The 15,773-nt window shown below is 44.4% G+C and overlaps 1 protein-coding gene across 1 annotated transcript in view; it reads left to right on the forward strand.

Moving 5' to 3' along the window:
• kif21b (kinesin family member 21B) overlaps positions 1-7,359 on the forward strand; it is a 40,749-nt gene extending 33,390 nt beyond the window's left edge. Inside the window, exon 34 of the mRNA XM_084704321.1 lies at positions 1,896-7,359. The gene's annotated coding sequence lies outside the window, so the exon portion shown is untranslated. The remainder of the gene's footprint in view (positions 1-1,895) is intronic.
• The last annotated feature ends 8,414 nt before the right edge of the window (positions 7,360-15,773 follow it).

The raw sequence follows: 15,773 nt of genomic DNA on the forward strand, positions 1-15,773 counted from the left end.
TCTCTTCTGGTACTCTCTGTCTCTCTCTTCTGGTACTCTCTCTCTCTTCTGGTACTACATTTCTCCAGTCTTCCTTCTGTTTCTTAGAATTCTGAATCCATACTTTTTTTTCCTAGGCAATTTGCAAGTTGATCATTTGTCTCCTTTATATCTTTTCTCATACACTCATGCTACCGTCACCTTTCCCTACTCCCTGAGTAGTAGCAAATATCTGCCCTAATTGCTTTTCACTTTGAACAAGTTACTTAGTTCTGCTCAGCCTGCTTGTGTCATCTGGTACAGTCCAAGATGGCCGACTGTGAGAGTGGTCAGCTCTGCCCCGTCTAATTGGCTCCACAGATTCAGCTTTGCTAGTTTCCTGAACAGAATAACATTTAGCGTTAGCGCCTGCTAACAAAATGCCTGACAAATGTTTGCTTGTCACCGTTTTAGTGAGTGGAATGTGTGGTGGGCTTTGAAAAATGAAGTAGCGGTTGACAGGAGGTGATGAGGTGGAAGGATTTGCCTAGTCTGTAGAGCTGAGCTTGGAAGAAGGATGTTTCATCCTTCAGGATCCTAATGTTGTTATACTGTAGTTCTCAATACACGTCTCTAAGATGTATGTTTATCTGAGAATGAGAGAGAGACAGTACGATGGTAGGTGAGAGTTTGAGGAGGAGGGAGGGAGAAATAGGGTGAAGGAGAGGGAGGGGAGAGCGATAGAGTGGGGAGGGTGGGTGATTGAGAGAGAGAGAGGGGAGGGTGGGTGGTTGAGAGAGAGAAGGGGGAGGGTTCCGTTTGTTCAGTGTTCTTGTAGGGGAGGCTTGTCGACACGGGGTAGAGTGATGTTTGATGTCTATTTTGGGTCTGAGTCCTTTGTGCTCTGTAATTGGTGAGGCAGTGAGGGGTCGGTGTGTTTGTGTGTTTGAGCTGGTATGTGTGGATGGGGGGCAGAGAGGAGGAGAGTTCATTCTCTTTATTTGAACTGCTGGTTTTGATGTTTGTCTCTCTGGTCTTGTGTGGGATGTACAATGGATGTGTTTGAAGATTCAGGAAATTGAGTCATACTTTCTCTCCTTCTCTCACTCATGTTCTCTTCCTCTGTCCCCAATCGTGGCTCTCCTCCATCCACTGTCTCTATCTCTCCTGGTTCCCCTCCACCTCTCTGTCTCCCTCTAATCCACCTCTCTCTCTCTCCCTCTACTCCCCTCCACCTCTCTTTCTCTCTACTCCCCCTCCACCTCTCTCTCTCTACTCCCCCTCCACCTCTCTCTCTCTCTCTATACTCCCCTCCACCTCTCTCTCTCTTTCTACTCCCCCTCCACTTCTCTCTCTCTCTCTCTCTACTCCCCTCCACCTCTCTCTCTACTCCACCTCTCTCTCTCCCTCTACTCCCCTCCACCTCTCTCTCTCTCTACTCCCCTTCACCTCTCTCTCTTTCTACTCCCCTCCACCTCTCTCTCTCTTTCTACTCCCCCTCCACTTCTCTCTCTCTACTCCCCTCCACCTCTCTCTCTCTACTCCCCCTCCACCTCTCTCTCTCCCTCTACTCCCCTCCACCTCTCTCTCTCTCTCTACTCCCCTCCACCTCTCTCTCTCTCTCTACTCCCCTCCACCTCTCTCTCTCTTTCTACTCCCCCTCCACTTCTCTCTCTCTCTGCTCCCCTCCACCTCTCTCTCTCTCTACTCCCCTCCACCTCTCTCTCCCTCTACTCCCCTCCACCTCTCTCTCTCTCTACTCCCCTCCACTTCTCTCTCTCTCTCTCTACTCCCCTCCACCTCTCTCTCTCTCGACTCCCCCTCCATCTCTCTCTCTCTCTCTCTCTACTCCCCTCCACCTCTCTCTCTCTCTACTCCCCCTAAACCTCTCTCTCCCTGCTCCTCCACCCTTTCTCTGTTCCTCATCTCCCTCTCAGTGACATGACAGTGAAGATCTGGACAGTGAAGATGGAGAAGGCGACGGTCAACAGCAGCCATCGTGTAGATGTCATCCGCATGTGACCTCATCTTGTGACCTCATCTTGTGACCTCAGGCGTTTACACATGAAGGCGATGCAAAGTGTCATTTTTTTTTATTTTGTGCTTTTTCTACTGCCATTCCTACTTACAAAGTGCCATTCTGGTTTGAACTGATTTTAATGAGATGAAACCACATAAATTGTTGCTCTTGAGGCATTTAAAGGAAAGCATCCTTTTTACTGAGTAAAACAAAACCAACAAGCAAAACTAAATGTCCTTGATCGACATTCATAGATACAGCTGCTGACAGACTGAAGTATTTGTGTTCTGTCAAAGATAACACGGCATCCATATAACCTCATCCTCAGGGAATGCCATATATGAGCCAATAGAATTAGGAGGATTTCTGCAAGTGTTTTGATCTCCTATAGGTTGATGACAGAGTCACAGGTGCTGAAGCCTGTGTTGGGGTGAGGGTTAGGTCCTGTGTTGGAAGCTCAGGGAATGCTGGGTGCTTTAGGTTGGTGGCAGAAATCACAAGGATATTATATAACACACCTATAGAAACACTGTTCTGATGTGTTTCTTCTGAACTCCTGTTCAACACTAACCCCTCCCAGCTCCCCAACACTAACTCCTCCCAGCTCCCCAACACTAACCCCTCCCAGCTCCCCAACACTAACCCCTCCCAGCTCCCCAACACTAACCCCTCCCAGCTCCCCAACACTAACCCCTCCCAGCTCCCCAACACTAACCCCTCCCAGCTCCCCAACACTAACCCCTCCCAGCTCCCCAACACTAACCCCTCCCAGCTCCCCAGCACTAACCCCTCCCAGCTCCCCAACACTAACCCCTCCCAGCTCCCCAACACTAACCCCTCCCAGCTCCCCAACACTAACCCCTCCCAGCTCCCCAACACTAACCCCTCCCAGCTCCCCAACACTAACCCCTCCCAGCTCCCCAACACTAACCCCTCCCAGCTCCCCAGCACTAACCCCTCCCAGCTCCCCAGCACTAACCCTCTGTGTCTATGTTTCACTTTAACAGTGCGTTCACACTGCAGCAATGCGATGCGAGCGACAACATGTTTTCCATTCATTTTCTATGGAGCCAGGCAAATCGCTTGCGTGGTGCATTGTGGGTAGCGAGGCGACGCGACAGAGTTGAGATTTTCTCAACTTTATGCAAATGAGGAGTGATTTTCGCTCGCGATGGCCAATCGGAGTGTTTTCTTGTTTCTCGTAACGTAGCAACCATGGCAAACATTTCTAGCTTTCTAGGTTTCAAGGTGGAGGAGAAACTAATCATTTGTGTGGCTGCTTACCCAGTCCTGTACGATACATAGCTGTATTTGTACAGAGATGTTCATTAAAAAAAAACTATGCATGGCGCAAGGTTGCCGAAGTTGTTGGTGATGTTACTTTCTAATTCACTCTAATGACATTACGTAACTTCGTTCTGTGGTAACTACTGTAGCTAGCTAGCTAGCCCGGCTGGAACTCCTTATCATGTCGACAGATTAGCAGAGACTTTGAGTAATATAATAAAACGTTTTTTACACATGTCAAGTATGTCTATTAAACAGTTTTGTATTTTGTATACAAGTTGTATTTTGATCGATGTTGCGAGTACGTGAACCCAAGTATGCACACTTGGCCATTACAACTACAACAGTGACTTTAGAGAACTACATTCTAAATGAATCTGTTTGAAACGCCCCCGAGCGCGGTGAACTGTGGGAAGGCGAGCGATAGCAAGCGATTCGCGTCGCTGCAGTGTGAACGCAGGGTAAAGGTCCCTCGTCCCCCAGGAGAACTCTTCTTTACCTCAGTGAAAGTGGTTCAGGTGTGCTGGTCCAGCTCAGTGTTTGTGTACTGAAGGCATGTGTAGCGTTCTGACTCCTCGTCTCCTGAAGTGGTGTGAGGTAGCCAGTGAGCTCACAGGTCTTTGGTCTGAGCTGGCTCCGGGGGAAGCCCTGATCCAATAACACCACTAACACCGACAGTCCTGGAGGAACTAACAAGCCATCCTCTTATCGCAGAGAGAAATGCTCACGCTTGCAGAAACGGGCTACCCACACACACACACACCCCTGCCCAGATTACTGTGCACACACACACACACCTCTCCAGTTCACTGCATATACACACATAACCACCAACCTTCAAGAGCTCCACAGGGGTTAAAGTACCAGATCGTTATCTCTCCCTTTCACACAAAGCCTGAGACTTCCATGCAGATCACCATGAAAGCTCTGTGGCCCTGTGTGCTGGCCTCTCAGCGCTCCTGTCTGAAGGTTAGCCATGCTGGTGGACAGCCCAGCGCTCCCAGTCTCGCTGTGCTGCACTGCTCTGGTAGCTCCAGGCTAGATTTGTCTAATTGGAGCTCTCAGCTCGGCAAGCAGCTTACTTAGGCTGGTGTTGGGGAACTGGGTCAGAGAGAAGAGAGAGAAGAAAATCTTTCTTTCTGTATTGAGATCCTTTCTTTTGTTGAGTCGAAACTACTGCAACTGTCTCGCTACTTGCTACTTTGTATGTGTGTGTGTATGTGTGTGTGTGTGCACGTGCTTTCCTCATGCCTGTCAGGCCTTGGCACGCCTTTGCATCCTAGATTTACCATCTGCTTAATGGAACATTTTTATCACCCTCAATCAGAGCCTCCTCAGGCGAACACACAGATAGCAAACGTTTTATTTAAACTCGAAACTCGTAACCAGTAATGATAAGAACATTACTAAGCTTATCACCCTGTTCCTGTTTTACCGCCTGATGCAGATGTACAAGAAAAGCATTGCCATCTTGATACGTATGTATCTATGAACAGCCTCCCGCCACCACACACCCTCCCCCTTTACAGTTATTCCTTTGTAAATTGAGTGCGCTTTACCTTGCTTAAGATGAGAAATAATCGTGTACTGTGCAATAGAACCTTGGATTAGAGAAGATATCAGTGGCTTGGAAAACACAGAACAGAGATTCCTGATTGTTCTGATCCCACATCAAATCCCATCCCATTTTCTAGTATTTTTCTTATATTTGTTAAGATGTGAGAACATTGTGAAGATTGATTTTATGATCTGGTTTCTCACAAGACGCTGATGCTGCTAGCTGATATCAAAACCTACTGGAGGGTTTTTGTTCCTTTATTGAAGGATATGGGAACTGCGACAAAGCAATCCTTGTATTTTTTGTCTATCTAGAAGCGAGATCATGATAGAATAATAATATGGCAACCCAGTATAGATCCCTTCATGTACCAAATGCCTTGACTTTACAAAAGCCATTTTTAAAGAGACCTTAGTCTCAGACTCTGGTCAAAGATGGAGTATTGGGCCTTTCTTCTGTCTCCTGCTATCATCCTTATTCTGTCCGAGTTCCTTTCATAACATTCCTCTTCATAATGATCATCTCAACCTGCAGAGATATTTGGTGTGGTGCCAATGTTTGCCACTAGAAAGATCTCCTGGCATAGCTGATGATAAGCGTACAAAGCTAAAGTCTCTGGTGCTAAACCTGGTAACCAACATGAACACCTTGTTTGACCTCCTGTCCTGGTCCACTGAAACAGTGTTTCCCACGCACCTGTGTCATGGCTGCAGACTTTTCCAGTCCTGGGAGACTAAATACCTTTAGTGATGTGGCATTTGTGATTTCATCCGTCAGTGAAATTGATTATTTATACTGTTTGAAGAAGAGCCATCGCTAATGTGTAGTCCAGAAGCCTAATATCAGGCATTGATGTTCCAAAAACTACAGTTCAATTCACCGTCAGGCCACGCACCTCTGTAACGAGTCACGAGGTGCACTTCTACTGAGACTTGAAACTTTTGGAAGAGAAACTCCTCAGATTCCTTCCCTGGTCTAGTGGGTTGTTATCCTGTTTCCTCCACCCACAGCTGTGTCAATTAAAAACCCAGAGCTAGTTTGATAAGAGCTACTTTGCTAATAGCTACAGTTGTTTGCTAAGAGCTAGTTTGCTAAGAGCTAGTTTGCTAAGAGCTAGCTTGCTATGTCACTAGCTCTGCTTCCTGTCTTGTGTTGCTTTCACTGTGTTCTGCTCTCAAGGCTAAACCCGTCTCTTCTAGCTGCTTTCACTGTTTCTATATCTCCTCTCTTTGTGTAGTTGCTAAAGAACGCTTGGTAGTGCTGTAGCTTTAAGGTGCCTGGCATGCATGTACATAGGCTGTGGGACTGCATGATGAGGACTGGGCCTTCGCATCATTAAGTTTGAAGTTGAACCTTTTGAAAGCTAAGAATGGTCTACTTATTATCAATGTTAATTTAGTTGTAAGTGTTGAAGATTCAGTGATTACTGAACAGTATCATGAAAAAAGAGAGATCAGAATGTCTCAAGAAGCCAACTGGAGTTCTGCTCATGGTTGATGGTCTGGCTGGCGTGCCCATAGTTTAGGAGGTTGAATCTTTAAACCTTGTCCCTCGATTTCTGTGACTTAATAATTTGTATATGTGTAGGACTGTATATGCAGTTTTTATTTAATTTATTGGTTTACGTTTGAATGCTTGGTTATTTTTTGCCCCATAACTCCCTGGAGACCCTGAGCAGTTCCTGTAGCTGTGAGGGAGCCGGTCATGCAGACCTACTGGTCTGTGTGTGCTTACCTCTGAAACAGGGACTTGGGTCTAATGTGATGGTGCTAGTGAGTGATATGTCCTCGCTCTCGTCTTGCTGTTTATCAGTCCCTTTACCCACCTACAAGGGGCAGGGTCCAGTCACTGCACTAAGCCTAATAAGCACATTAAGCCTACCGTTACAGCAAAGCTAACAGGCTAACGTCAGCACCTGTAAGTGCATGATATTTAATTCCAGAGCAAGCATGTTCCTCTCCTTCAGGCTAACCGCCTGGAAAGGGATGATTCCTCTGCCTTCAGCCCCCACTGCCTTCACACACAAGCAGACAGGATGGTGGACGTTGATTACTGTTTGTCTATGCTTCCGTTGTTATTCAGTAATCAGACTGTATCGCCTTAGTTGGTAGATGCTTGTCATGTTTTCTCTATTTACACATTTTCTCATCTGGTTCTAATTCTATGGCTGAAAAAACATTCTGGGCTTACTAGAATGCGAGCTTCTGGAAGGTACATACTCTCTATCAGAGAGAAAAGGCCTGCCCAGCGGGCACAGTCACCAGGGAGGCTTTATATGAGGCATTGTGAGGTCATGTGTGGTGGAGAACCTGAACTTTGACCCTCCTGCAACAGGGAAGGTAATTACTGGGTTCAATGGCTTTTATTGCACAGGCTCCTCCCTCTGATCACTGTAAATATGTACAATTTATTTTCTTTTTCTTACAATGTGCATGTGACCAAACCATGTAACATACCATGACTGTAAATACTGTAAGTACAATTGTATTTAATGAAGCATCAAGGTTCTTTCATGCAAATAAAAACAAGTCAAAGTCAAAACATGACAAAAGTAATTGGTCTTTTTTCTTTGTTCTGAAACCTGCGCCGCGCTAAACTTCCCAGACAACCTTAAGTGAACCTGTCATAGTTTGACAGGCCCCATTTTCCTCAAATGCTTTTTTGCTGTCAGTTTTTTCTGTGGTGTAGGGATATGAGCGTAGGGATACACAGCAGCTGTAAGGGGCCAATCCACCTCCAGCCTCTTTACTAACTAAAGGCCCTGTCCTCTAATCCAAATAGATTGCTTTCACTTCTCTTTTTTTTGTTGTTACTTCAACTTGTTCAAAATGCCAGCAGCCAAGTCCTCCTTTCCTCCTGTCCTCAGAGAGAAAGATTGACCTGATGTGTGGGGAAGGGGTGAGTTATTGTGTTCTGGACGATAGACAGCCCGTATCTCAGGGGGTGGGAGGGGGTTGAGAATTTTAACGGCATTAAACATGTTCGTTAAGGGACCCCCGACCCCCCTGGCTCTGTCAGCTCTGCTGTGAGGGTGGCTATGGTGTTGCACCCACAACTCATACAGCTATGGTGTTGCACCCACCTCATACAGCTATGGTGTTGCACCCACCTCATACAGCTATGGTGTTGCACCCACACCTCATACAGCTATGGTGTTGCACCCACACCTCATACAGCTATGGTGTTGCACCCACCTCATACAGCTATGGTGTTGCACCCACAACTCATACAGCTATGGTGTTGCACCCACACCTCATACAGCTATGGTGTTGCACCCACCTCATACAGCTATGGTGTTGCACCCACCTCATACAGCTATGGTGTTGCACCCACCTCATACAGCTATGGTGTTGCACCCACACCTCATACAGCTATGGTGTTGCACCCACACCTCATACAGCTATGGTGTTGCACCCACCTCATACAGCAATGGTGTTGCACCCACAACTCATACAGCTATGGTGTTGCACCCACACCTCATACAGCTATGGTGTTGCACCCACACCTCATACAGCTATGGTGTTGCACCTACATCTTTGTTTCCTTTGCAGATCAGGATCATTACTTGCTGTGTGGGTGTGGTTTGTCAGGGACTCGGCAGAAATATCAATCGTAGTAATGTACGATGGATATTAGAAACCTGGAGGGTTAGGGTTGGGGTTAGGTACGTTTTCAAATGCCAATCCTTTAACAATAAGTGCTCAAACACAACCAAACACATTCCCTCCCGCATTCATACTTGGACTCAGTTTTAAGACCATAAACATTCTCAATGCTCTCTAACTCACTCATTCTCTCAAACTTGGAGTGTAAGACCAAAATGCATGTGCACACACACCCAAACACACACTATTCTCTCTATCTCTCCTCTCAGACACACACAAACACACACTATTCTCTCTATCTCTCCTCTCAGACACACACAGACACACACCCTCCCTCACTGCCACCCTTAGTTTGGGTACCAGTGTGCTCTACATCTGCTCTATTCATCAATATTTAAACTCAGCAATATAATTTTAATGTTGTACTCTGTTTAATTTCATAATGACTATGGTGAATTTGGTCTCATTTAATTACCCATCAGCCTCTGCTTGCAGTCCCTCATCCCTTCCTCCCAGCACTGGATAACACCAATTAGCATTCTTAGATACCAGTATCACCGTGGTAAATGCTGCATAAATACACAATCAATTTATTTCCTTAAAAATTGCTTTTGATCAAAATAATTCAAACATTATTTTGTATCTTCTCTTTTCCTCTTAACTGCAAATCATTTTCCTCATCTTTTTTGTTATTTTGTTTCATTTTTGCGAACAAGTTTAAACTTCTCTAGTGTTGTGGCTCTGCTGCTGGCAGTGGCGCTTCAGCTGGATGTTTTACCACTGAAAAGGCCTGCTCACTTCTGCTGAAGCTGGCATTGTGGGGCGTGCTTAATGGCCTCTCAAACAGGAAGTGGAAGTGTCTATAGTCTTGAGTGCCTTTTCAGCTAATTTCCCCTGGTCTGACTCCCTGGGGGCTGGTGTTAACTTGAAGGGTCTGGAGATAAGGGGTGAGAGTGCCGCCTGTATCACAGGAAGGACAGACAGAGACGGAGGTTAGGAATTGAGGATAGAGGGCTGTGAAGGATATACGAGGGGAAAGGAAAATGGATAAATAGAAGATAAAAAGAGAGGAAGAGAACAACCATAAGCAAGTCAGATGTGAGGATGTGACAGATTGATGGATGGTTCGACAGTTGACCTCTGGGAGTGTTTTACAGAGTTAATTTGGGAAACAGAAGTGAGGGCGTTCTCCATCTCCAGACTGGCATGTCAGCTACTGACTAGTGACTGGAGAGGATCAGTCCCACCTTGCCGTCACGGAGATGGAGGGAGAGGGGACAGAAAAGGAAGGATGAGAGAAGGGAGAGGATAGGTGAAGTGAGGGGAAGATGGACAGGAGATGTTGGAAGGTCAGAGAATGCACAGCAGTGAAAAGCAGAGGAAGAAACTAAATATTAAAGAGTCCGAAACGAGACTGAGTTCTAAGAAGATTTAATGCCACCCAACATTTAACAATTCAAATATTCCCCACATTCTTCAACATATTTATACATTTACTGACAGTCTCCATGGATACAAACAAAGCAGGGTCTCATCAGTGGAATAAGTGTGAAGTTAAGTTCTCTGTTTTTTCATGAACTGTTCTCACACACACCACAATCACACGGAAGGATGGACACACATATTGTGTTGAAGATCACACAGCAAACTGATACATACTTCTAAACATTGAATGGAAGTTACATTTAAGACAAGGACAATGATATAAGGTGACCAGCCACATTTAAATCCAGTCAGGGGCATTCTTCTCCCAGTCAAAACAATTATAATTGAGCTGACTGTATGAAAAATATGAATGCAACTTTACCTTCAAAATGTGGAGTATATTATAGATAAAGCCTGTGATTTCAGTTTGCCCTCCATGTGTTTATGTATGTGCAGTCCATGTTTACCATCATCCAAACTTTAACTTTTTTTAGTTGGTCTTTTTCTTCTTCTCCTCCACGTCTCCAGGCTCAATGCCTGTTGGGTCCGGCTGCTCCGTTTCCTTCCAGGGCAGGAAGTGGTAGGACACCAGGGCGGTGAGGAGGTACAGGAGCATGCCGGTGTAGCGGCCCACCACCAGGCAGAGCGGCTGTGCCAGCACGAACAAGCAGAACACGCTGATGGAGGCTCTCTCATCCAGCTCCACGCGGTCTTCCTGGCTGCCCCGCAGCACCCCGAAGAAGTACACCAGCGCCACCGCAGGGTAGAAGGCCAGTTCAAACATGGTTCCAGATCCACACTCACACGGGCTAGAACATATGGCTGTGCGCAAAAACGTAAACACTTGTTTTTACAGCACACCACAAATGTCAACTTTTGTCCAGTGGATTTCTTTTCAGGTCTGAATATTGTTTCTTTGATTGTGGAGATTTTCATCAGAAATAGACTCGCGTATTTGTCTTGCAGGTTTGCAAATACTCTCTTGTGCTGTAAAGACACTCTGCAATGTGAAGGTGTGTCCTGCAGAGAGAACCTTGGACCCTGTGAAACATTAGTAGTCTTTGGCTCCATCAGAAAAAGGATGGGCTTTAACCTGCCTCACAAGCAGAGCGCTTTAATACTACAGTATGCACTATTCTCAGTACTAACCTTGCTTACCATCCAATCTTAACTGAGAATAGAAAGAATTAGAGGCCCTCTTTTAGTATGTTTGAGCAAGAAAATACTGTATATTCTGTATTAAGATAACAATATTCCCATGCAGGACAATGAGGGTGTTACAGCAGCAGAGATCAAGTGAGAATAAAAAGTGAAAATACAATCGACAAATAATAAACATATACAGTAATATAAACAATGTGAACATATAAACAATGACAGATTTTCTATAAACAAGGTGCACCTGAAATCGTTAAAAACAAGCATCCTAATATGTTGTTTGTGGGCTGCAATGCAAGGTACTGCGGTACTGTAGGTACTACAGGTACTGTAGGCACTACAGGTACTACAGGTACTGTAGGCACTACAGGTACTGTAGGTACTACAGGTACTACAGGTACTGTAGGCACTACAGGTACTACAGGTACCTGCAGGCACTACAGGTACTGTAGGTACTACAGGTACTACAAGTACTGCAGGTACTGGAGGCACTACAGGTACTACAGGTACTGTAGGTACTACAGGTACTGTAGGCACTGCAGGTACTACAGGTACTGTAAGTACTACAGGTACTGCAGGTACTACAGGTACTACAAGTACTGTAGGTACTACAGGTACTGTAGGCACTGCAGGTACTACAGGTACTACAAGTACTGTAGGTACTACAGGTACTACAGGTACTACAGGTACTGTAGGCACTGCAGGTACTGTAGGCACTGCAGGTACTACAGGTACTACAAGTACTGTAGGTACTACAGGTACTACAGGTACTGTAGGCACTGCAGGTACTGTAGGTACTACAGGTACTGTAGGTACTGTAGGTACCTGTACCCTGGGCTACATGTCTCTCTTAGCCCTGGGCTACACGTCTCTCTTTCAGCCCCTTTTAGAAACTCTCTGAGGAAATGAAGTGACAACAAGAGATCTTCGAGATAATTTGAATGGTAATGTTCAGTAAATTAGTGTGCACCGACGCAGGAGATGATAAAAATACCAGTGGTTTTCTTGACCTTTGCCACCACTATTCGACTCCCTGAATCTGGACCTCGTTGTCTGTGTCCCTGAGAGTCTGTTTTGCTTAATTGCTCAACAACACAGCGTTATTTTCAGGGGGAATGACGCAAGTGAACAGAAATGTGGCAATTAGAGTGCAGGAAGAAGAGCAAAAGAATGGAAGGAAGGACAGAGGAGGGGCAGTTTCGGGCAGTTTCCTGCACCCGCTCTGTCATTAGTTGGGGGTGGGGGGGACACACACTGATTGACCACCTGCTGGGCCACTGTGGTTTGTGAGGAACACAGAGCCCCATACGATTTGTTTATAGTTCTGAAACTTTTTAACCAGATAGAGGTCCTGTATCGCCCGCGATACAGAAATGCTGCGCCCCCCTCCGTCAGTGAGAATGCTCTCAAATTCAAAACATTTTTTTTTTTAGATGGCTACACATATGATACCTCGTTGGAAAGCTACGATTCTTGTGCTTCCATTGAAATAAACCAATTCAAGCTGAACTCGCAACAGAAAGTACCGTCAACGTCTTTGTCGGGTGACCGTTCATTCAACAATGCCAGAGAAAAAAGTTGTACTTACCTACGATTACTTAGGAATGTTCCAGGTATGCACACAACTCATCAAAACCTCATCTGCTTACATTCCCAAGTCCAAAGTATCAAACCATGTCGAGTAGTTGTCCAAACAATGAATTATATCCACACATAGCCACGATCTTGTTGCTTCATTCTTACAAATCAAAAACATTTTTGGACGAAGTGTCACAAACAATCGCCAATAGCTACTCATGTGAGTAGAGTAGAAACCGGGGATAGTCTTAAAATGGCCGCTAAACTATGACCTTTTGATAGACATCTTGGTTGACCCAATAGGAGCTTCCATGCCCCGGTGACAGCCCTCTAAAGCCAACCAGGTCTGTGCGTCCCGCCCCCCCCCCCCCTGCCCCACCCCACCCCCCCCACCCCCTCTACACGATTTTTTCTAACTGGCTTAGACTGGCTATGAAATTAGCTAGTTATCCTTGTAGCTTAGCGCTAGCTGTAAATGGCGATACCCCATATGCTAGGTTTTGTGGAGCCTTCAAAATAAAAGTTGATTGCGCAATAAGTCAGTGTTCTTTGTGCGCCAATCCTGGGAATCAGATAAAGCACTCCAATGTGTTGATGCTTCAGTTTTTGTGTTTCAGTAATACTAATGAGGGATTTAGCTGTTGTATATGATAGTTCTAAGTACCACCTTTCATTAGAGATAACAATTATACCTTTTTATCCTAAGAATTAGACCTTGGTTACAGGGGTTTTCTGGAGTCTCCAAAAGGCCCTTTTAAAAAAAACGCATGGATGTACTCTTATAAAAACATGTGTAAAATATGAATATATTGTGGTATTATGTTTGACTTTTGATCTGAATTGGGTAAGGCTTCAACCTGTGGTCCAATGCTGTCTTCCAGCTAATACTTACCACCTCTAGGCCTCATCAGGCCTCTGTTTTCAACACAAAATCTAGGCGGAAATAGAAACTTTCACTTTCCTTGTGTTCAAGCTTCTATTACTCAACACCAGTAGGACTGACAGGGGTCCTGACAACAAGAAAAATAACTTCAGAGTGTCAGCTTTCAAAAGAGTCCATTTACATGCATGTATTCCAAATGGTTCAAGAACAGCAGTCAATTTAGTTTGGGTATGCTGTTTAGGCGTTTTTGGGCACATTTAACAGGAATAAGAAGGGGTTGTAAATTTGCAACAACAAAAAAATTTGAAAGGTGAAAAAAGTATTTTTGAAAGGTGAAAAAAGTGAAAGGTTTAAGGTTTTTTTGAAGTGTAAAATATATATATATATTTTTTATATTTTCTATAAATTGTGTCCTATGTGTCCTTGTGTCCTGACAACAATATGGACAAAAAGTTTTGAAAGGTTGAAAAAATATTTTTCGATTTTTTTCTAAAATAGATTTGCATCATTGATGAGTAATTGATGATGATAAAAAATGGATGACTCATCAATGATGCAAAAAAGAAAAGAAAAATATATATATTTTCCACCTTTTGAATCTTGATGTCCAAAATATTTGTGAACAATTTTTTGTCCAAAATATTTGTGAAAAAATGGTTTTGGAAAAATATAAGTGAAATGTCTTTTGTGAAAATATATACATTCTACTGTACTCTATTGGGCTCTGCTCTGCTTTACTCAACTGTTTTAAGCTTCTCTGTTCTCCTCTCACCTTTCCTCTTCTCTCCTTTCACTTTTTTTCTAAAAAAAACAACTTTTGAATGGTTCAACACATATTTAAGTAAAAATATTTAAGAAAAAACGTTTTGAAAGGTAGAATTGTTTTAATAAAAGATGGATGAGACAGTGGAAGTTAGCAATGTCGACATGACTGAGAATAGAGACATTCCTGATCACCCATGGCCATATATGAGGGAGATGTTCAAAATTGTCATAGTCAAAATCAAATCAAATGTATTTGTATAGCCCTTTTTACACGCAAGCATGTCACAGAGGGCTTCACATACGCCCATAGAACTGCCCCTCAACCAACCTAAACCCTCAAGGGAGACAAGGAAAAACTCCCAGAAAAACTCCCAACAGGAGAAAAAATTGAAGAAACCTTGGGAGGAGCAATTCAGAGAGGGATCCCCTCCTCCTCAAAAATAATTATTTTATTAATGTAAGCTATTAAAATGATGTGAGGTCCAGTTACCTGCTTGACACTAAAACAGGTGTAGTAATGGAAACGTTTTACTTATATGTCAGAGCCCACACTTCTTTACTTTAACTTGAGGGGGGGGGGGGGGGGGTTGGCTTCGGGGGTTGAGCCACGAATCTTTTAGGTAAAAATGTGGGTTGTAATTTTCGGCAAATATAACAATATGAGTCCAACGTAATGTTTATATTACATAAAGCTCAAATTTGCACTCAAATTAATGCAAAAAAGCGCTCTCGCATGAGGAAGTTCCGATCTAAGCTCACATTAAACCTTGGTCCTAGGTTGGGGCTAAACCTTTAATGTTTACAACATCTGGCTCCGCCACCACATAGCCTACTTATTTATAATATACCTTCCTATCTGCTACAAGTACAGGTGAAACTTGGCTGACTATCTGACGGTGTGTGTGTGTGTGTGTGTGAGTGTTATGAGGAGGATAGGGGAGTTGTAAAGTAATCTACATGGAGAACTTGGTGCTGATAAATACCAGCGACATATACCTATTTGTTTGCATGCATGGCAAGATCACTGTTTGCATGCAAATCAAACACCGTAGTCTCGTTGCATTCAAGGTGCCCCGTCCCGCTACAGAAGCTGCATTCTTACTTCGCAGATCTTCGTATACCTTCCCGAAATGTCGCTCAGTCTTCAGGGGTGTGGTTGGATGTTCCGCTAGCGGGGGCTGAGCGAGCGGTGCCGAGATGCTGCGGCGGGTGAAAAAACAGTCGCTCCAATGCCAGTTGACGGCTAACTGCTATTAAATACATTACATGTTTCTACCGACCAAACAGTGGATTGACTAATATATGAGGACCCTATAGATTGTCATTATTTCCTGGCTTTTGAAAGACAGCAACAGATTAAATAGCCTTCATGGCCGATAGATTTACTTTTATTATCATTAGTTCATGTCTATATTGGCTAGTGATTTTGGGCATAAGGCGCATACACGCCCTTCTATCAAAACGGATGTCTAGTTACGCATACCATGATGCATCTTGACCAACTCTGATCAAATGGTTATCGGCGCGTGTCAACTC

The sequence above is a fragment of the Hypomesus nipponensis genome, chromosome 9 (genome assembly GCF_054491055.1).
Source record: "Hypomesus nipponensis isolate SF chromosome 9, ASM5449105v1, whole genome shotgun sequence".
NCBI classification, from domain to species: Eukaryota; Metazoa; Chordata; class Actinopteri; order Osmeriformes; family Osmeridae; genus Hypomesus; species Hypomesus nipponensis.